Source organism: Oncorhynchus mykiss, chromosome 2, assembly GCF_013265735.2.
Source record: "Oncorhynchus mykiss isolate Arlee chromosome 2, USDA_OmykA_1.1, whole genome shotgun sequence".
Taxonomy (NCBI): Eukaryota; Metazoa; Chordata; class Actinopteri; order Salmoniformes; family Salmonidae; genus Oncorhynchus; species Oncorhynchus mykiss.
The window spans coordinates 13,333,609-13,356,650 of NC_048566.1; the positions used below are offsets into that span (position 1 = coordinate 13,333,609).

General features: G+C 43.5%; 1 long non-coding RNA gene across 1 annotated transcript; it reads right to left on the reverse strand.

The window, feature by feature from the left end:
- Positions 1-5,956: 5,956 nt before the first annotated feature.
- Positions 5,957-20,027, reverse strand: LOC110507671. Its single transcript, XR_005035137.1, has 5 exons — positions 19,754-20,027; positions 10,121-10,213; positions 9,939-10,024; positions 7,191-7,295; positions 5,957-6,692 (listed from the first exon to the last, which is right to left on the reverse strand). It is a non-coding gene; the product is annotated as an uncharacterized LOC110507671 (long non-coding RNA).
- Positions 20,028-23,042: the final 3,015 nt, after the last annotated feature.

Genomic DNA, 23,042 nt, shown 5'->3' on the forward strand with positions numbered 1-23,042 from the left:
ACAGTGAATTCACTATTTGATGCAAGACTGATACCTTCTATAAGAAATGTGCTAAATGCCATCTTTTACAGTCTAAATGTCATTTTAATGGTAAAAATCTTGAATGGAAAATTCTCTTAACATGAATGAATAACTTAAAATAAATATAACTTAAATATACATCAACCTTTTCAATTAAAATAAATTAACTGCATCATCTATAGAATGATATAACAGACAAAATGATAAAATCAGCGGCAGATTTTTGAACTAAGTATACATACCAACTAGAAAATAAGCAGTTGGAAAAGTGGAAATGGAAAACAAAATGGAAAACAAAATGGAAATGGAAAATGGAAAACAAAATGGAAAACAAAATGGAAAACAAAATGGAAAACAAAATGGAAATGGGAATGAAAAGGCCTGATGGTGGCGCCAGAGGAAAGGTCAAGAGGTCACCAAATCAATAGGTTTCTTCCACTTGGGGTCTTGATTGTGCACAACAAATGTTATGGTCAATCCAGCCATTACTATGAGATATATCTTGTTCTCAGTCTGTTCTCAGTCTTGTTCTCAGTCTGTTCTCAGTCTGTTCTCAGTCTTGTTCTCAGTCTGTTCTCAGTCTGTTCTCAGTCTTGTTCTCAGTCTTGTTCTCAGTCTTGTTCTCAGCCTGTTCTCAGTCTTGTTCTCAGCCGGTGAGCATCATTTGTTTTGTGATCCAATATCTATAGCCATGCCTTACTCACCAAGAGCCCAGCGCCAAGCCTTCTTACTAGCAAAGTCCCTGATCAAGTCTTTGAAGTCCAGCTTTCTAGCTAACTGACTTTAAATGGACAGCATGGCAAGACTGCAAAGCCTGTCCTGGGACATAGTGGACCTCAAATAGTTGTTTAAATCAGTTTTAGCTTACTGAAAGCTCTCTCGCCACCAGCAACAGTCACAGGCAGTGTGCAAAATATACGTAAAGCAATGCACACTTTTCCAAAAATGCTTTGCAGCTGCATCTGACAAATTGCATTCAGGAGACCAAGAGGGAACAAGTTGGGGGGGGGGGGGGGGGGGGGGGTAAGTGGCAGCGTATACAGTGTTCAGGTGTCAGGAGACCAAGAGAAGTTAGTGTCAGCATATACAGTGTTCATCTGTCTTACTTCATGTTAAAACTCAGGTGTAAGATCTCTGGAATACTTCATGTTGAAACTCAGGTGTCAGATCTCTGGAATACTTCATGTTGAAACTCAGGTGTCAGATCTCTGGAATACTTCATGTTGAAACTCAGGTGTCAGATCTCTGGAATACTTCATGTTGAAACTCAGGTGTCAGATCTCTGGAATACTTCATGTTGAAACTCAGGTGTAAGATCTCTGGAATACTTCATGTTGAAACTCAGGTGTCAGATCTCTGGAATACTTCATGTTGAAACTCAGGTGTCAGATCTCTGGAATACTTCATGTTGAAACTCAGGTGTCAGATCTCTGGAATACTTCATGTTGAAACTCAGGTGTCAGATCTCTGGAATACTTCATGTTGAAACTCAGGTGTAAGATCTCTGGAATACTTCATGTTGAAACTCAGGTGTCAGATCTCTGGAATACTTCATGTTGAAACTCAGGTTTTATACTGTCCTGAGCTGTCTCCTCTTGAGAGGTCTCATCATGGAATCTCTTCCTTTTCCTCTGGCAGCTGTGTTCCTTGCTAAATTGAGGTGCAACATCCATTTGCGTAGCAGTCAGTGTTTCCACAGACAGGAGAGACTCCCATCCATCTCTAAGAGCCTGCACCTCTTCCTTTAAGGCTGATATTGGCTGCCTCTGTGTCAAGTGAGATTTTTACTGACTGGAGAATCACATTCCTGTCCTCAATGCATTGCAGTACTTTCAGCCAGAGGAGGACAATAGCGTTGAATGACATGAAGTAGTTCTTTCCGACCACTAGCTTCTGATCTGGCCTCACTGGTGAGACTGCATGTCATGAGTATGCTATCAAGGACCTTGACGACATAAGGTAGGTGTTTTACTACAGGTTTAGCAGCATCGATCCCTGCACTCCAGCGGGTATCAGAGAGGTGATACAAAGAGCAGCCTGATCTGGCCTCACTGGTGAGACTGCATGTCATGAGTATGATATCAAGGGTCTTGATGACACAAGGTAGGTGTTTTACTACAGGTTTAGCAGCATCGATCCCTGCCCTCCTGCAGGTATCAGAGAGGTGATACAAAGAGCAGCCTGTTTTCTCTTTGTAGATGGCCCATCGCTCTGGGCTGGCACTAACAGGTGTGTAAAGGCGATTGATACAGCCCAAAAATGTTGATACTTCTGGGCTTGACTCTGCAGCCTGCCCACCTACAACATTTAAGGTGTGGGAGGCACAAGGTGAAAATGGAGCCGGAGGATTTTTCTTTAATATTTGGGCTTGGACTCCCTTGACTTTCCCTGACATGGTTGCCCTGTTGTCATATCCCTGCCCTCTGCCATCTCCAATGTCTATCCCTTGGTCATGAAGCACATTTTCAATCATCTCTGCTATCTCACTTCCTGTCTTTTTGTGAAAGTCCTTGAATCCAAGAAACGGTTCAGTGATCTCCCAGTGTTCTGTTTCTTTGTTATAACTCATATCTTATGAGCACAACATTCTGCTCAGTTTGGGAAATGTCTGGTGTAGCATCACATATGACTGAATAATAAATAGCATCCTCCCTTTCCTTTAGAATTATTTTCAAAACTCACATAATTCAATGAACTCATTTTGAATGTCAGAGCTCAGATAGCCTGGTTCCTATTTTTTTTGTCCCTGATTTTTTGTAAGTGCTGATTCAGCAGTGGATCGTAATGAGACGAGCTCTAGTGTGCCTAGGAAATTACCATTGTGGATGTCATCTGGGACTTTGGTTTTACCCCTGAAAAGTAAGTTCCTTGATGCCAAGTGCAGTGTTACATCTAGGATTCTCTGCAAGAGAGCTCTATTTTTCTCAGTTTCTGTTTGTATCTGCTTCTGCAAATGACAGTCAAGGCCACTAACTGCCATTACAGGTTGTTGCAAATTCTTCCACTTCAAGTAGCAGTCTCTGTGTGCCCTATTTCTCTCATGGCTTGGAAATATATCATACATACGACACCACTTCACATCGGACATTTTATATCCGTGTTGCACTAGCGGTTCTGGGGGGGCGGGGGCCAGTGCCCCTGTGACAACAATTTTGGACCCCTTGTGGCCCCCCTAAATGTGGAGTATGAAATAATTTTTACATAACTAATTTTTGCTATCGTTCTTTTTTTACATCCGTTATTAGACAGTGGCAACGCGGAACACTAATTTAACCCACACATTTTCTAGAGGGACGGCTTTGGGCGGAACACAACAGTATAGTACCACATGCATCTGGAAGTTTTTGTCTATTCAGAAGTTGTAAGAAATTCCGCACTAATATTATAGTTCAAGCTAGAGGTCGACCGATTATGATTTTCCAATGCCGATACTGAAACCGATTATTGGAGGACCAAAAAAATCCGATACTGATCAATCGGCAGATTTTTAAAATGTATTTGTAATAATGACAATTGCAACAATACTAAATTAACACTTATTTTAACTTAATATAATACGTCAATAAAAATCAATTTAGCCTCAAATAAATAATGAAACATGTTCAATTTGGTTTAAATAATGCAAAAACAAAGTGTTGGAGAAGTGAAAGTGCAATATGTACCATGTAAAAAAGCAAACATTTCAGTTCCTTACTCAGAACATGAGAACATATGAAAGTTGGTGGTTCCTTTTAACATGAGACTTCAATATTCCAAGGTAAGAGGTTTTAGGTTGTAGTTAATATAGTATTTATAGGACTATTTCTCTCTATACCATTTGTATTTCATATACCTTTGACTATTGGATGTTCTTATAGGCACTTTAGTATTGCCAGTGTAACAGTATAGCTTCCATCCCTCTCCTCGCCCCTACCTGGGCTCGAACCAGGAACACATCGACAACAGCCACACTCGAAGCAGCGTTACCCATCGCTCCACAAAAGCCGAGGCCCTTGCAGAGCAAGTGGAATAACTACTCCAAGTCTCAGAGCGAGTGACGTTTGAAACGCTATTAGCGCGCACCCCGCTAACTAGCTAGCCATTTCACATCGGTTACACCAGCCATTAGGTTGAAAGGCTTGAAGTCATAAACAGCGTTATGCTTGCGAAAAGCTGCTGGCAAAACGCACGAAAGTGCTGTTTGAAAGAATGCTTACGAGCATGCTGCTGCCTACCATCGCTCAGTCACAGTGCTCCATCAAATATCAAATCATAGACTTAATTATAACATAATAACACACCGAAATACGAGCCTTTGGTCATTAATAAAGTCGAAATACTGTAAATGGAAGGAACATTAAATCCCTTCTAGACAACTTCCTGGACAAAATGTTTCATTGTAAAACTGAAGGTGTAAACTTGGCTGTAGAAAACCTAAATAGTATATTTGACCTCTCAGCTTCCCTATCAAATCTAATAGGGAAGCTGAAAATGGTTTGATGAAGAATGCAAAAACCTAAGAAATAAATTGAGAAACCTATCAAACCCCAAAAATAGAGACCCAGAAAACCTGAGCCTTCACTGTGGTGAATCACTAAAACAATATGGAAATACACTAATGAAAAAGAAGGGAAAGCATGTCAGAAATCAGCTCAAAGTAATTGAAGAATCCATAGAACACCACTTTGGGAAAAATGGGAAAACACTAAACAAACAACAACACAAAGAGTTATCTATCCAAAATGGAGATGGACAAAACACTTCTCCAATCTTTTTGGCCCTATAACAAAGAACAAACAGCAAAACATATACCTGATCAAATACGAATCTTAGAATCAACTATTAAAGACTACCAGAACCCACTGGTTTTTCCAATTACATTGAATGAACTACAGGACAAAATACAAACCCTCCAACCCAAAAAGGCCTGTGGTGTTGATGGTATCTTAAATGAAATGATCAAATACACAGACCACAAATTCCAATTGGCTATACTTAAACTCTTTAACATTATCCTTAGCTTTTGCATCTTCCCCAATATCTGGAACCAAGGACTGATCACCCCCAATCCACAAAAGTGGAGATACATTTGACCTCATTAACAACCGTGGGATATTCATCAACAGCAACCTTGGGAAAATCCTCTGCATTATCATTAATAGCAGACTCGTACATTTCCTCAATGAAAACAATGTACTGAGGAAATGTCAAATGGGCTTTTTACCAAATTACCATACGACAGACCACATATTCACCCTGCGCACCCTAATTGAAACAAACAAACCAAAACAAAGGCAAAGTCTTCTCATGCTTTGTTGATTTCAAAAAAGCCTTTGACTCAATTTGGCATGAGGGTCTGCCATACAAATTGATGGAAAGTGGTGTTTGGAGAAAAACATACAATGTTATAAAATCCATGTACACAAACAAGAAGTTTCTTTCCAGAGGGCTGTGGGTTGAGACAGACATGCAGCTTAATTAAGCCCCACCCTCTTCAACATATATTTCAACGAATTGGCGTGGGTACTAGAATAGTCTGCAGCACCTGGCCTCACCCTACTAGAATCTGAAGTCAAATGTCTACTGTTTGCTGATGATCTGGTGCTTCTGTCTCCAACCAAGGAGGGCCTACAGCAGCACCTAGATCTTCTGCACAGATTCTACCAGACCTGGACCCTGACAGTAAATCTCAGTAAGACCCATCCCCCTACCCCTGTACAGGCCCAGTCCCATCCCTCTACCCCTCTGTAAATGGCTCTAAAGCCTCCTTGCACCTCATTGGGGATTTCTCTGTTTTATTGTTAACATATAATTATCTTTTAAATGCTTTTCTAGGGCAGGGAAGAAAATTAGAACCCTATAACTAATACGTGGGTTACCTCATTTCACATCTGCATGTCATTAAACCATAGACTATTAACCATTGACCATAAAGAAGAGAAAACATGTACCATGGTTGTAGAAAGCATTATATTTCATAACAGAATATCAAACAGAAACAAAACATACTTGGAAAAGATGTGTTAAAAGATAAACATGTATAATATGCATATTAGTTTGTATGAAGTCAAAACAAGATGGACATTGGCTTTGTGCTAAGGGACTAAGGGACACATCACAGCCAGAAGAGGAGTGGCCACCCCTCATAGTCTGGTTCCTCTCTAGGTTTCTTCCTAGGTTCTGGCCTTTCTAGGGAGTTTTTCCTAGCCACCGTGCTTCTACACCTGCATTGCTAGCTGTTTGAGGTTTTAGGCTGGGTTTCTGTACAACACTTTGTGATATCAGCTGGCGTAAGAAGGGCTTTATAAATAAATTTGATTTTGATTTTGATTTGATCTTACAACTTGAGACGTGCATACAATGCAAATATTATTATGGGAGATGTTTATGAATTTATGAGTTTATGAAAGTTTATGAAAGTTGTGGGCTTCTTTCATAAGTTAGGATTCAGGAGTCACTATGGGTTTTTCCAACTATAGTATAGAAAGTCAGTGGTGGAGAATCACATGCTGTGTCCATTTGATCCTTAAAAAGGTCCAATTCCAGAATATTGGGTAACTTTCTCCTCAGTTCAATTCCAGAATATTGGGTAACTTTCTCCTCAGTTCAATTCCAGAATATTGGGTAGCTTTCTCCTCAGTCCAATTCCAGAATATTTGGTAACTTTCTGCTCAATTCAGGGTCCTGTATATCTGTGAGAATTGAGAAACACATATTAGTGGAGAAAATAAACAAGAGGTTTATGACCCTGTCTCCAAATCATTAAAAAAGCCATTTCACAGGACATTGTCAGCAATTAACTTTGTTTATTTTCAAGACCCTTCAATTCTAGACGGGGTGAAAAATGATGGTTACTTAGGTGCCCTTCGGCGTTCATCCCATTTGGGGCCTTCACATGAATGTCTAGAGAGAGATATCTTTATGGCTATGAGCCTATGAATGATGGGAGTCGTAAATAAAGTGGTCAGGGTACTTAACCTTTGACCTCAAGGTCCTGGGTTAACTTCCTAGTCCTAGTGTGTACTTGTGTACCACTGTGTGATATCAATGCATGGTACTTTTCCACATTCATTATGTCCTGCCACCTGTAAAGTATTGAGGAGGAATAGGAGAGAAAGGAATAGGAGAGAATAGGGAGAAAGAAATAAAAAGACATGTAAAAGAAAGTTTTGGTCAATAAGTAGATGTACCTGTGTATGTTCTGCAGTGCTCGGTTTCATTCACAGTAATCGATGGAGTTGGTGAGCAGCCAATCCGAGGAGTAGCACTGGGCATGGGGAGCCAATCGCTAAAGCCTGAATAGGGGTCGGTAAAAGGTCATTAGAACATAAGCTGCAGAATGGAAGTGTTATAAGAACATTCTTCACTGGGGTTAGTGTTTGCATGTTTCATTGCTGTCTTGGCATGTTTGCTCCTCATGCAGAGACCTCCTGTCTCTGTGAATCCTGGAACTACAGTATGTGACACTTCAGCATTATTTACCCCTTGTGTTTACTGAAATAAATTTTTCCTGCTCAAACGTGACAAATCTAAAATACGGAGGCCCAAAAGACACGTTTGTGTTCGTTGAGGGATTACAATGATCATGGTATTTTTGGTATTTTATTAGGATCCCCATTAGCTGTTGCGAAAGCCGGAGCTACTCTACCTGGGGTCCACACAGAACATGAAACATGACATAATACAGAACATTAATAGACAAGAACAGCTCAAGGACAGGCAGTATTTGTAGAGGTCTTGATTATGGAACAGGTTGCAGCTGGTGGGGATCTGCTCTGACTCCAGCACACCTGTCTCCACCCACACAATCACACACGCACAGAGAGGGAGAGAGCACTACAGGAGTGGCGGCAGGTTAGGGAGACACAGGGTGAGAAGTAGAGGGCGTGGCAGGAGCAGATGTAACAACTGGCATGCATAGTATTTATATTAGCCCTCTGATTACAATGAAGAGCAAGACGTGCCGCTCTGTTCTGGGCCAACTGCAGCTTAACTAGGTCTTTCTTTGCAGAACTTGACCATATGACTGCACAATAATCAAGATAAGACTAAACTAGAGCCTATGGAGTGTGGTGTCAAAAAAGCAGAACATCTTTATTGCAGACAGACCTCTCCCCATCTTTACAACCGTTTAATCTATATGTTTTGACCATGACAGTTTACAACCTAAGGTAACGGCAAGTAATTTAGTCTCCTCAATTTGTTCAACAGCCACACCATTCATTACCAGATTCAGCTGAGCTTAGGGAATGATTTGTACCAAATACAATGCTCTTGGTTTTAGAGATGTTCAGGACAAGGGTTTCAGTGAGTTCATTAGCTGTGGTTGCTGCCACTTATATGGTTGAATCATCAGCATACATGGACATACAGGCTTTGTTTAATTCACAGGGTGGCAGGGAAGCCTAGTGGTTAGAGCGTTGGACTAGTAACCGGAAGGTTGCAAGTTCAAACCCCCGAGCTGACAAGGTACAAATCTGTCGTTCTGCCCCTGAACAGGCAGTTAACCCACTGTTCCTAGGCCGTCATTGAAAATAAGAATTTGTTCTTAACTGACTTGCCTGGTTAAATAAAGGTAAAATAAAAAAATTAATGCCAGTGGCAGGTCATGGTAAAAATAGAAACAAGTAGAGGGCCAGGAAACTGCCATGTGGTGCACCAGGTATCAAGGTGCAGACCGTGTCGAAGTAACAATTTTTATTTCAGCAACAGGGGGAGGCAGGCTCAGGGTCAGGCTGGTCGGTACAGGGTCAGGACCGGCAAGGTTCAAAAACCAGGAGGGTGGGAAAAGCGGACTGGGGAAAAGCAGGAGCTGACACAAAAACTGGTTGGCTTGATGAACTGGCAACAGACAAACAGAGAACACAGGTATAAATACACAGGGGATAATGGGGAGGATGGGCGACACCTGAAGGGGGGTGGAGACAATCACAAAGACAGGTGAAACAGATCAGGGTGTGACACACCCTACATGTTTGACATCAGAGAAGCCTCCATTGAAGAAAACCCTCTGAGTTATATTACATAGATAGCTCTGAATCCACGATACGGCACAGGTTGAAAATCCATTAAAAAAGTTTTCTCAACAACATGGGGTGGCAGCGTAGCCTAGTGGTTAGATCCTTGGACTATTAACTGAAAGTTTGCAAGATCGAATCCCTGAGCTGCCAAGGTAGCCCACTGTTCCGAGGCCGTCATTGAAAATAAGAATTTGTTCTTAACTGACTTGCCTAGTAAAATGTTATGGTCAATAACATCAAAGGTTGCACTGAAATCTAACAGTACAGCTCCCACAATCTTCTTCTTATCAATTTCTTTCAACCAGTCAATTTCTTTCAACCAGTCAATCAGTCATTTGTGTCATGTTGAGTGCCTTTCTCTATAAGCATGCTGAAAGTCTGTTGTCAATTTGTTTACAGAGAAATAGCATTGCATTTGGTCAAATACAATGTTTCATGTCGTGGAGGCATGACAAGACCCAAAACTGATCCAGGATGTGTATAGGATGTATAGGGTGTGACACAGGATGAGGGAGTCCATGTACGTTAACGATTAACAATCACTTTTAAAATACAGTAATACACCACTGTATGACATCATCACATTTAAAATACAGTAATACACCACTGTATGACATCATCACATTTAAAATACAGTAATACACCACTGTATGACATCATCACATTTAAAATACAGTAATACACCACTGTATGACATGAAGAAGCTGCCATATTAGATGAGACGCATTAGGGACATTAGACAGAACCGGACATACTGACAAATAAAAACAGAATCAATTTGCTTTCAGTCTGCAGACCTTGTCCAAAACACAGGTTTTCCTTCATTTTATACATTGATGGGGAGATGTATGAAGCCAGGCTGTCAATTAGTGGTGTGTGCTGAGATAGGAAGCAGCCATAACACCAAACATACTGTACCTTATTCTCAAGATCCTTCTCCTCCACATTCTTCTTCTCTCCTAGAATTACATACAAACTATAGTCCTCATGGCCGGTGGTGTTACCTTAAAAGATGACAGACATCAACGATGTTGGTGAGGAGAACCACAAAGTGAGACCACACTAACACTTGAACTAACATATCTGGTTAAGTGGCTTACTGAAATAGGTGTAATCGAAGGTGGCGGTGTAGTCATAGTCTGGTGTTTGTGTAGAATAGTCATCATATTCTTCCTCATAGTCCTCTTTGTTTGCTGTGGAAAAAGGGAAGAGAAAGAAATGCTATGACCAAAAACCTGGTCAGCCCTGAAACTAAAAGCCATCTATATCATACCTCATATCCCATCATGTCTTTCACTGAACTACACTCCAAGTCATTGTGCTCCTCAACATCTCCTATTACAAACCTATCAGATACACCCAACATGAGGATTACGCAGTGTGTTATTTGCAAGCAAACAAAAGCCATTGTTCCATTAAATGTGGATTCTGGGTTTGGAGAGCCCCACCTCATTTGTTTGGTATGCCTCAGGGGAGAAATAAACTCTCAGGTGTTGCACCTTATCTTCCCTGCCCAGGACCAACAGAGACATCTCCTATGAGTTATGGAGGAGAGACACACAGACACTTCTCCTATGAGTTATGGAGCAGAGACACACAGAGACTTCTCCTATGAGTTATGGAGCAGAGACAAACAGAGACTTCTCCTATGAGTTATGGAGCAGAGACACACAAATACTTATCCTATGACTTGTGGAGCAGAGACACACACAGACTTCTCCTATGAGTTATGGAGCAGAGACCCACAGAGACTTCTCCTATGAGTTATGAAGCAGAGACAAACAGAGACTTCTCCTCTGAGTTATGGAGCAGAGACAAACATAGACTTCTCATATGAGTTGTGGAGCAGAGACACATAGAGACTTCTCCTATGAGTTATGAAGCAGAGACAAACAGAGACTTCTCCTATGAGTTATGGAGCAGAGACACACAGAGACTTCTCCTATGAGTTATGGAGCAGAGACACACAGAGACGTCTCCTATGAGTTATGGAGCAGAGACAAATAGAGACTTCTCCTATGAGTTATGGAGCAGAGACACATAGAGACTTCTCCTATGAGTTATGGAGCAGAGACAAATAGAGACTTCTCCTATGAGTTATGGAGCAGAGACACACAGAGACTTATCCTATGAGTTATGGAGCAGAGATAAATAGAGACTTCTCCTATGAGTTATGGGGTAGAGACAAACAGAGACTTCTCCTATGAGTTATGGAGCAGAGACAAACAGAGACTTCTCCTATGAGTTATGGAGCAGAGATAAACAGAGACTTCTATGACTTGTGAAGCAGAGACACACAGAGACTTCTCCTATGAGTTATGGAGCAGAGATAAACAGAGACTTCTATGACTTGTGGAGCAGAGACACACAGAGACTTATCCTATGAGTTATGGAGCAGAGATAAACAGATAATTTTCCTATGAGTTATGGAGCAGAAATAAACAGAGACTTCTATGACTTGTGGAGCAGAGACACACAGATACTTCTCCTATGAGTTATGGAGCAGAGATAAACAGAGACTTCTCCTATGAGTTATGGAGCAGAGATAAACAGAGACTTCTCCTATGAGTTATGGAGCAGAGACAAACAGAGACTTCTATGAATTATGGAGCAGAGACACACAGAGACTTCTCATATGAGTTATGAAGCAGAGACAAATAGAGACCTCTCCTATGAGTTATGGAGCAGAGACAAATAGAGACTTTTCCTATGAGTTATGGAGCAGAGACAAATAGAGACTTCTCCTATGAGTTATGGAGCAGAGATAAACAGAGACTTCTCCTATGAGTTATGGAGCAGAGACACACAGAGACTTATCCTATGAGTTATGGAGCAGAGACACACAGAGACTTCTCCTATGAGTTATGGAGCAGAGACAAACAGAGGAGAACAATTTAACCGTATGGAGGCAGGAGGAAGGTCAGGCCCCCAGGGGGATACATCATGGAGCTGGTCTGGCCCCCAGGGGGATACGTCATGGAGCTGGCAGCAGGACAATACACAGAGTATCTGGAACTCTATCCATCAGACTCTATACCAGTAGACGACAGCCAAGAGTAAACTGCAGAGCAGTGAACTACAGTGGGACACGATGCAGAGCGGACTGAAACAATGAGCATCAGGTTTCCCTGGGGGAATCTCCTCAGCTAGCGAAATGAACCGTCGCATGTCTTGTGAAATGCTTGGTTGAGCAAGGCCACATGTGAATGACCGTATTAACTTTTGGAAACGTTCTAGAGACAGCGTTTTCCTGTCATTTGATTTAGGGCCACATATTTAGCTTGAGATATATCAAACAATTTCTCAATAATTGCAGAGGAATAAAATGCTCATGGAGAGTTGGTTGACAAACATGGTCAAGAAATGAGAATTTGACCGCACTGTATGGCTTTACCACCATCTTATTCAACCACATGGCCTGTATGATAGACTAACCTTCATGAAAACAGCTTGAATGAATGTAAAAGAGGAAATGTCTGCCCTTCAGAGCTAAATATTCAGTGGTGGGTCAAGTGGGGACAGTCCTGATGGGGAACTGAAGGGGAGAAAGGTGGATATGGCTGCTGCTACTGTTACCAATGCCAGACATACACAATATGGACGTAGCAAAGAGGGGGGTTTAGCTGAAAGTTGGGGATAGGAACTCTCACAAAGTCATATGTGAAGTATGTGAGGGGGAATTCCTGACCTCTCTCTCTCTTGATCACAGGTCTCAATCACAATGGTAGGAAGGAACCTTAGTGGGATAAAGTAATAATCTTACAATGATTGGACTTTCCAAGTGAGTAACATAAAAGAAACCAGCTCTTTCCAGAAATCTGACAGCCCATATACAAAAACAAAATGGACGTTCCAGCAATCTAATAATAATGAGCTTCTAATCCAGTCACCATGTTACGGTGCGTGAATGAGGACCCAAAAGCGAATTAACGTAAACAGAGCTTCTTTAATAACAAAACAAAACGTAGGCTCAGATGGACCGGCAGGTTCCGACAGGACAGGACAAGGTTGCAGCAAACATGACGATAGGGATCGATTACCCTGACATAGGGAAGACAGGGCCCTGGAAGCCTCCTCCCCAAAAACAGATCGATCAAAAACCCGTATCATCTCCTCCTTAAAGTCCTGATACTGGTTAGTACACTCAGCCCTTGCCTCCCAGATTGCCGTGCCCCACTCACGAGCCCGTCCAGTAAGGAGAGATATGACGTAGGCGACACGAGCAGTGCTCCTGGAGTAAGTGTTGGGCTGGAGAGAAAACACAATATCACACTGGGTGAGGAACGAGCGGCATTCAGTGGGCTCCCCAGAGTAACACGGCGGGTTATTGATTCTGGGCTCCGGAGATTCGAAAGCCCTGGAAGTGGCCGGTGGATCGAGGCGGAGATGGTGAACCTGTTCTGTGAGGTTGGAGACTTGGGTGGCCAGGGTCTCAACGGCATGCCGAGCAGCAGACAATTCCTGCTTGTGTCTGCCTAGCATCGCTCCCTGGATCTCGACGGCTGAGTGGAGAGGATCCGAAGTCGCTGGGTCCATTCTTGGTCGGATTCTTCTGTTACGGTGAGTGAATGAGGACCCAAAAGCGAACTAACTTAAACAGAGCTTCTTTAATAACCAAACATAGGTAGGCTCAGATAGACCGGCAGATTCCGACAGGACAGGACAAGGTTACAGCAAACATGACGATAGTCTGGCTCAGGCATGAAACACAACAAACAAGAATCCGACAAGGACAGGAACAAAAACAGAGAGAGATATAGGGGACTAATCAGAGGGAAAAAGGGAACAGGTGGGAAACGGGGTGACGAGGTAGTCAGGAGGAGACAAGGAACAGCTGGGGGAAAGCGGGGGAGAAAAGGTAACCTAATACGACCAGCAGAGGGAGACAGGGTGAAAGGAAAGGACAGAAAGACACAACATGACAATACATGACACACCATGTCTCTGGGAAAAGTCCAATACATTCCTCCAGTGTCCTGCAAGTATGGATCCATTCCATTGATTCCGCTCCAGCCATTACCTCGAGCCCATCTTCCCCAATTAAGTTGCCACCAACCTCCTTTGATACATGTACTATTAAAGCGTTTTTGCATAATAATAATAACTCAATGCTTTGTCTCTGTGGGTAAGTTGGTTTTGACTCATCCCAGGAACCTGATGATCATATTTTTTTATTATCATTTTTTTCTCTCCCCAATTGGTTGGTACAGTCTTGTCTCATCACTGCAACTCCCGTACGGACTCGGGAGAGGCGAAGGTCGAGAGCCATGTGTCCTCCGAAACACAACCAAGCTGCACTGCTTCTTGACACAATGCCCACTTAACCTGGAAGCCAGCCGCACCAACGTGTCGGAGGAAACACCTGGCGACCGTGTCACCGGCCAAACCCTCCCCTAACCCGGACGACACTGGGCCAATTGTGCACCGCCCCATGGGTCTCCCGGTCACACACAGCTGACTGCGACAGAGCCTGGACTCGAACCCAGAATCTCTAGTGGCACAGCTAGCACTGCGATGCAGTGCCTTAGACCGCTGCACGACTCGGGAGGCCCTGATGATCAATTTTGTTTTGATAGGAGGAGCCTGTATACTCTTGTCTCGACAACAAGCTGAAACAGCTCATGTTGAAACTCATGCTCTGTCTGATAACACTTCGGCAGCCGTACCATACTGGCACTGGAGAGTGTTTACATTTACACTCTCTGTGATGAGTCAACTACAGGTTCTTCAACAACCTCCCAGAACCATAGAAGAGCCCTTTGGCAAAGAAGTCAGACTGCAACATGCCAAGTCTTGCATCAGTTTCTGCACACAGACTATGGGAAGGATGATTTAGGGAAACACAACTACTCTCCAGCTGTAAATCAGGTGACTTATTTTAATCCGCTGATATGATAGGGAGAAGTGGGTTTTTTCTTCTGGTCAGAATGGATGAGGCTCAAATGGGCTGCTAAAACATCTGGAAAACCCCATGTTCTCCAGAATCACTACTCCCATAGATACAGCTTTATTCACTACTCCCATAGTTAGAGCTTTATTCACTACTCCCATAGTTAAAGCTTTATTCACTACTCCCATAGGTAGAGCTTTATTCACTACTCCCATAGATAAAGCTTTATTCACTACTCCCATAGGTAAAGCTTTATTCACTACTCCCATAGGTAAAGCTTTATTCACTACTCCCATAGGTAGAGCTGTATTCACTACTCCCATAGGTAGAGCTTTATTCACTACTCCCATAGGTAGAGCTTTATTCACTACTCCCATAGGTAGAGCTGTATTCACTACTCCCATAGGTAGAGTTTTATTCACTACTCCCATAGGTAAAGCTTTATTCACTACTCCCATAGGTAAAGCTTTATTCACTACTCACATAGGTAGAGCTGTATTCACTACTCCCATAGGTAGAGCTGTATTCACTACTCCCATAGGTAGAGCTTTATTCACTACTCCCATAGGTAGAGTTTTATTCACTACTCCCATAGGTAAAGCTTTATTCACTACTCCCATAGGTAGAGTTTTATTCACTACTCCCATAGGTAAAGCTTTATTCACTACTCCCATAGGTAGAGTTTTATTCACTACTCCCATAGGTAAAGCTTTATTCACTACTCCCATAGGTAAAGCTTTATTCACTACTCCCATAGGTAGAGCTGTATTCACTACTCCCATAGGTAGAGCTTTATTCACTACTCCCATAGGTAGAGCTTTATTCACTACTCCCATAGGTAGAGCTTTATTCACTACTCCCATAGGTAAAGCTTTATTCACTACTCCCATAGGTAGAGCTTTATTCACTACTCCCATAGGTCGAGCTTTATTCACTACTCCTATAGGTAGAGCTTTATTCACTACTCCCATATGTAGAGCTTTATTCACTACTCCCATAGGTAGAGCTTTATTCACTACTCCCATAGGTAGAGCTTTATTCACTACTCCCATAGGTAGAGCTTTATTCACTACTCCCATAGGTCAAGCTTTATTCACTACTCCCATAGGTAGAGCTTTATTCACTACTCCCATAGGTAGAGCTTTATTCACTACTCCCATAGGTAGAGCTTTATTCACTACTCCCATAGGTAGAGCTTTATTCACTACTCCCATAGGTAGAGCTTTATTCACTACTCCCATAGGTAGAGCTTTATTCACTACTCCCATAGGTAGAGCTTTATTCACTACTCCCATAGGTAAAGCTTTATTCACTACTCCCATAGGTAGAGCTTTATTCACTACTCCCATAGGTAGAGCTTTATTCACTACTCCCATAGGTAGAGCTTTATTCACTACTCCCATAGGTAGAGCTTTATTCACTACTCCTATAGGTAGAGCTTTATTCACTACTCCCATAGGTAGAGCTTTATTCACTACTCCCATAGGTAAAGCTTTATTCACTACTCCCATAGGTAGAGCTGTATTCACTACTCCCATAGGTAGAGCTTTATTCACTACTCCCATAGGTAGAGCTTTATTCACTACTCCCATAGGTAAAGCTTTATTCACTACTCCCATAGGTAGAGCTTTATTCACTACTCCCATAGGTAGAGCTTTATTCACTACTCCCATAGGTAGAGCTTTATTCACTACTCCTATAGGTAGAGCTTTATTCACTACTCCCATATGTAGAGCTTTATTCACTACTCCCATAGGTAGAGCTTTATTCACTACTCCCATAGGTAGAGCTTTATTCACTACTCCCATAGGTAGAGCTTTATTCACTACTCCCATAGGTAGAGCTGTATTCACTACTCCCATAGGTAGAGCTTTATTCACTACTCCCATAGGTAGAGTTTTATTCACTACTCCCATAGGTAAAGCTTTATTCACTACTCCCATAGGTAGAGTTTTATTCACTACTCCCATAGGTAAAGCTTTATTCACTACTCCCATAGGTAGAGTTTTATTCACTACTCCCATAGGTAAAGCTTTATTCACTACTCCCATAGGTAAAGCTTTATTCACTACTCCCATAGGTAGAGCTGTATTCACTACTCCCATAGGTAGAGCTTTATTCACTACTCCCATAGGTAGAGCTTTATTCACTACTCCCATAGGTAGAGCTTTATTCACTACTCCCATAGGTAAAGCTTTATTCACTACTCCCATAGGTAGAGCTTTATTCACTACTCCCATAGGTCGAGCTTTATTCACTACTCCTATAGGTAGAGCTTTATTCACTACTCCCATATGTAGAGCTTTATTCACTACTCCCATAGGTAGAGCTTTATTCACTACTCCCATAGGTAGAGCTTTATTCACTACTCCCATAGGTAGAGCTTTATTCACTACTCCCATAGGTCAAGCTTTATTCACTACTCCCATAGGTAGAGCTTTATTCACTACTCCTATAGGTAGAGCTTTATTCACTACTCCCATAGGTAGAGCTTTATTCACTACTCCCATAGGTAGAGCTTTATTCACTACTCCCATAGGTAGAGCTTTATTCACTACTCCCATAGGTAGAGCTTTATTCACTACTCCCATAGGTAGAGCTTTATTCACTACTCCCATAGGTAAAGCTTTATTCACTACTCCCATAGGTAGAGCTTTATTCACTACTCCCATAGGTAGAGCTTTATTCACTACTCCCATAGGTAGAGCTTTATTCACTACTCCCATAGGTAGAGCTTTATTCACTACTCCTATAGGTAGAGCTTTATTCACTACTCCCATAGGTAGAGCTTTATTCACTACTCCCATAGGTAAAGCTTTATTCACTACTCCCATAGGTAGAGCTGTATTCACTACTCCCATAGGTAGAGCTTTATTCACTACTCCCATAGGTAGAGCTTTATTCACTACTCCCATAGGTAAAGCTTTATTCACTACTCCCATAGGTAGAGCTTTATTCACTACTCCCATAGGTAGAGCTTTATTCACTACTCCCATAGGTAGAGCTTTATTCACTACTCCTATAGGTAGAGCTTTATTCACTACTCCCATATGTAGAGCTTTATTCACTACTCCCATAGGTAGAGCTTTATTCACTACTCCCATAGGTAGAGCTTTATTCACTACTCCCATAGGTAGAGCTTTATTCACTACTCCCATAGGTAGAGCTTTATTCACTACTCCCATAGGTCGAGCTTTATTCACTACTCCCATAGGTAGAGCTTTATTCACTACTCCTATAGGTAGAGCTTTATTCACTACTCCCATAGGTAGAGCTTTATTCACTACTCCCATAGGTAGAGCTTTATTCACTACTCCCATAGGTAGAGCTTTAGTCACTACTCCCATAGGTAGAGCTTTATTCACTACTCCCATAGGTAGAGCTTTATTCACTACTCCCATAGGTAGAGCTTTATTCACTACTCCCATGGGTAGAGCTTTATTCACTACTCCCATAGGTAGAGCTTTATTCACTACTCCCATAGGTAAATCTTTATTCACTACTACCATTTTTCTTTGTAGCTAAGGGTTAACTTGTGTTTGATCATGTTGACATTGCATCATTACTTAATTCTAGATATGTGTTGTACATCAGCTTCCTTCAATATGATGCTTTGTCCAAGGGTAATTGTGTGTTTTATCCCAATTGAAAACCTTTTTTGTTATTCAGTCTTCTGGCATATTGACAAGATGGTTCCACAACCTAATAATTTCACCCCTCGGTCCTACTTCACCGGGCTCCCATCCCATGTCTCCTTGAATAGCAAGGCTTGGGGAAAACATATATACTCCCAGAAAACATCTTATGGCTGGAATGGAGTGCGGTGGACCTTTGAATGACCCCTGCCCATGTACAGTATCTCTCTCTCTCTGAGGACTTGCATCTCCTCAGGTTCACTTTGTTTATTGTGCTTTTATGCTCCATGAGCCGGTGTCTCAGATAGGATACAGAACGGCGAGACTAGCAGGTGGACGTCCTCTTGATATATCATATTACAGTAGAGATCTTTTCATTGAAGTAAAGAAAACATCAAGTGGCCTGTCTACCATGCTTTTTAATATCAAGCAATAAAACTACTCTTCCTGGGGTATTTACAGACTGTAAAACATGCATCACTGCTAAAAGCTATGGTAAGCTATAGCTAGCACATGTAATAATTCCTCTGCGCTGTCATCTGGTCTGTTTCTGACAGCAGTAGGAATCACCCAACAGAACAGTTAACGACCAGCATGGAACGAAACTCTCACAGCGCTAGACGCGTTCTTGTCGCAAACTCCACAAACCAATGAAGACAAATGTTTGCATCTGACAGACTCCCAGAGACAGCAGCCAAAACAAGACAAACAACAATAAATAATAAGACAAAGCAACCAGAAGGTGGTTTGGTGAGGAGGTCTTTCCCAGCATTGCAAGTCTAAACTCTCTGGCTGGATAAAAAGGTCCATCCACAGAAAAACCAGCCGGGTCGAGTCCACAGGGGATCCACAGAGCTCCTTGATTATTTTCTCTCTAGAAAAACTTCTCCGCTGGTGCCTGAGAAAGTAATCACTGCCCACAGTAGGGTTACAACAACACTGTACGTGGCTATTTCAAACTGCTCCACAGTGCACTAGATATTGTTTCTATGAATTCCCGGGACACAATGTCCCCATCCTAACCTTGACCCTGTCTGACAGTTCAGCCATCCTCACTTTGGGCACCGGCTTCAGATGACAACAAAAATCCCTTTTGGTGTCCTGTATAAACACCATGCATGGGGGAAGTGGTGCCCTCTTTGATCCACCATTGAGAGATTACCCTGAGGTCCGCCAGTGCTCTAGTTCAAAGATCAGTGAATACTCACCCCAGCACAAGGGTAGCAGCAGCGCCCCGGTCACCCAGAGAGAGAGCAGTCGTCTGTGCATCCTGGAAGGGAGATGTAGGCAGAGTGGGAAGGGAGAGCCGAACGCAGACAATGTGGTGTGTGAGTAGGGGTGTGTGTGAGTAGGGGTGTGTGTGTATCTGAGTAGGGGTGTGTGTGAGTGTGTCTGAGTAGGGGTGTGTGTAAGTGTGTGTGAATAGGGATGCGTGTGTGTGTGAGTGTGTGTGTGAGTGTGAGTTTGAGCACGCTATTGTGGCAGGGAGGGCAGGCTAAATGAAAGCCCAGAGGGAAGTACTCCCTTCATATAGGATACTTTCTCCCAGTATCTTGTTCTTCTTATTTAAGAGGTAAGAGGGAACTAACAAAGAAACTCAACTCCAGCCGACAGATCCTGAAATGTTGGCTGTTGTAAAGTCTCATTGTCTGAAAGGAATGACAGGATTTTCCCAACATGTCAACTTGACTCGCATATCATGAGACAAATTATTACAATTACTCTATTACTAAACTGAAAACTGGATACTTGATTATCTTGTTTCTTGATTTGTTATACTGTATGGTCACTGTTACAGGCACAGTCAGAAGAGGAACCTATGTTGCGTCCTAGGTTCCTGCCTGTCTAGGGAGTTTTCCCCAGCCACTGTGCTTCTGCATCTGCATTGCTTCCTCTCTGGGGTTTCAGGCTGGGTTTCTGTACAGCACTTCGTGACAACTGCTGATGTAAAAAGGGCTTGAGACATACATTTGATTGATTGTTTGCAGAACAATGAGGCTAGGGCGACTTAAGAATTTTGTCTTACATTTTTGTCTTGATTTTATTATCGCCTGTGTGTGTGTGTGTGTGTGCGTGCGTGCGTGCGTGTGTGTGTGTGTGTGTGTGTGTGTGTGTGTGTGTGTGTGTGTGTGTGTGCGTGTGTGTGTCTGGCAGCCTTGTTTTGACGATCCCTTCTGTGCTGACGAATGGTCAGAGGAGGAGAGGGAGAGAAAGAGAAAGAGTGATGAGAGGAGGAGAAGGAGAGAAAGAGAAAGAGTGATGAGAGGAGGAGGAGAGAAAGAGAAAGAGTGATGAGAGGAGGAGGAGAGAAAGGTCAAGAAAAAAGCCAGGGGGTCAGATCACACTCCCCCTTCCCTACTCCCTATCCCTCCCCGCTCTACTCCCCCTTCCCTACTCCCTATTCCTCCCCCGCTCTACTCCCCCTTCCCTACTCCCTATCCCTCCCCCGCTCTACTCCCCCTTCCCTACTCCCTATCCCTCCCCCGCTCTACTCCCCCTTCCCTACTCCCTATCCCTCCCCCGCTCTACTCCCCCTTCCCTACTCCCTATCCCTCCCCCGCTCTACTCCCTCTTCACTACTTCCTATCCCTCCCCCGCTCTACTCCCTCTTCCCTACTCCCTATCCCTCCCCCACTCTACTCCCCCTTCCCTACTCCCTATCCCTCCCCCGCTCTACTCCCCCTTCCCTACTCCCTATTCCTCCCCCGCTCTACTCCCCCTTCCCTACTCCCTATCCCTCCCCCGCTCTACTCCCCCTTCCCTACTCCCTATCCCTCCCCCGCTCTACTCCCCCTTCCCTACTCCCTATCCCTCCCCCGCTCTACTCCCCCTTCCCTACTCCCTATCCCTCCCCCGCTCTACTCCCCCTTCCCTACTCCCTATTCCACCCCCGCTCTACTCCCCCTTCCCTACTCCCTATCCCTCCCCCGCTCTACTCCCCCTTCCCTACTCCCTATCCCTCCCCCGCTCTACTCCCCCTTCCCTACTCCCTATCCCTCCCCCGCTCTACTCCCCCTTCCCTACTCCCTATCCCTCCCCCGCTCTACTCCCCCTTCCCTACTCCCTATTCCTCCCCCGCTCTACTCCCCCTTCCCTACTCCCTATCCCTCCCCCGCTCTACTCCCCCTTCCCTACTCCCTATCCCTCCCCCGCTCTACTCCCCCTTCCCTACTCCCTATCCCTCCCCCGCTCTACTCCCCCTTCCCTACTCCCTATCCCTCCCCCGCTCTACTCCCCCTTCCCTACTCCCTCTTCCCTACTCCCTCTTCCCTACTCCCTATCCCTCCCCCGATCTACTCCCACTTCCCAGGGTTCTGAATAAACAAGGGCAGATATATGGGACAGTACTGTATCCCCAGCTCTTCTAACTTGCCTCCCTATGTCCTAACTAGTCCCAGCTGTGTGCTGGGGGTGTGAGAGCTGGACCGTGGGTGTTGGGAGACGGTCAGGGAGGATGTGCTGGACACATACACACACCCACCCACACACACACACACACACACACACACACACACACACACACACACACACACACACACACACACACACACACACACACACACATATTCAGAATATCCCTCATTCCAGGAGAGTCAATGTTCCCAGAAGGTTTCTTATGTTTTCTTCCTTCTACCTCCCAGCTATAAACAGTCCATTATTTCACCTTTACCAGTGGAAACCTGCTACTCATTATGCTGCCTGTCAATCATAACCATAGACTGTAAACCATGGGTGGCCAACGTGACCATGTACCTGTATTTACCATCTTAACAGATTCAATCTGCTGGTATTATTCAATCAGGTGTTCATGTGTACCCAAGGGAAAACAGGACAAGGCTTCAAATGCGTACACTAATCCCTACCTGCAGTACACTAATCCCTACCTGCAGTACACTAATCCCTACCTGCAGTACACTAATCCCTACCTGCAGTACACTAATCCCTACCTGCAGTACACTAATCCCTACCTGCAGTACACTAATCCCTACCTGCAGTACACTAATCCCTACCTGCAGTACACTAATCCCTACCTGCAGGACACTAATCCCTACCTGCAGTACACTAATCCCTACCTGCAGTACACTAATCCCTACCTGCAGTACACTAATCCCTACCTGCAGTACACTAATCCCTACCTGCAGTACACTAATCCCTACCTGCAGTACACTAATCCCTACCTGCAGTACACTAATCCCTACCTGCAGTACACTAATCCCTACCTGCAGTACACTAATCCCTACCTGCAGTACACTAATCCCTACCTGCAGTACACTAATCCCTACCTGCAGTACACTAATCCCTACCTGCAGTACACTAATCCCTACCTGCAGGACACTAATCCCTACCTGCAGTACACTAATCCCTACCTGCAGTACACTAAAGCCTGCCTGGACATGTTCATATACCTATTGCCGACCAGTATTGAGGGACAAAAGAGATGTCTTGGAGGAGTAAACAAAACTTCATCCTCCTTGAATATCCTTTTTTATTTTAAAG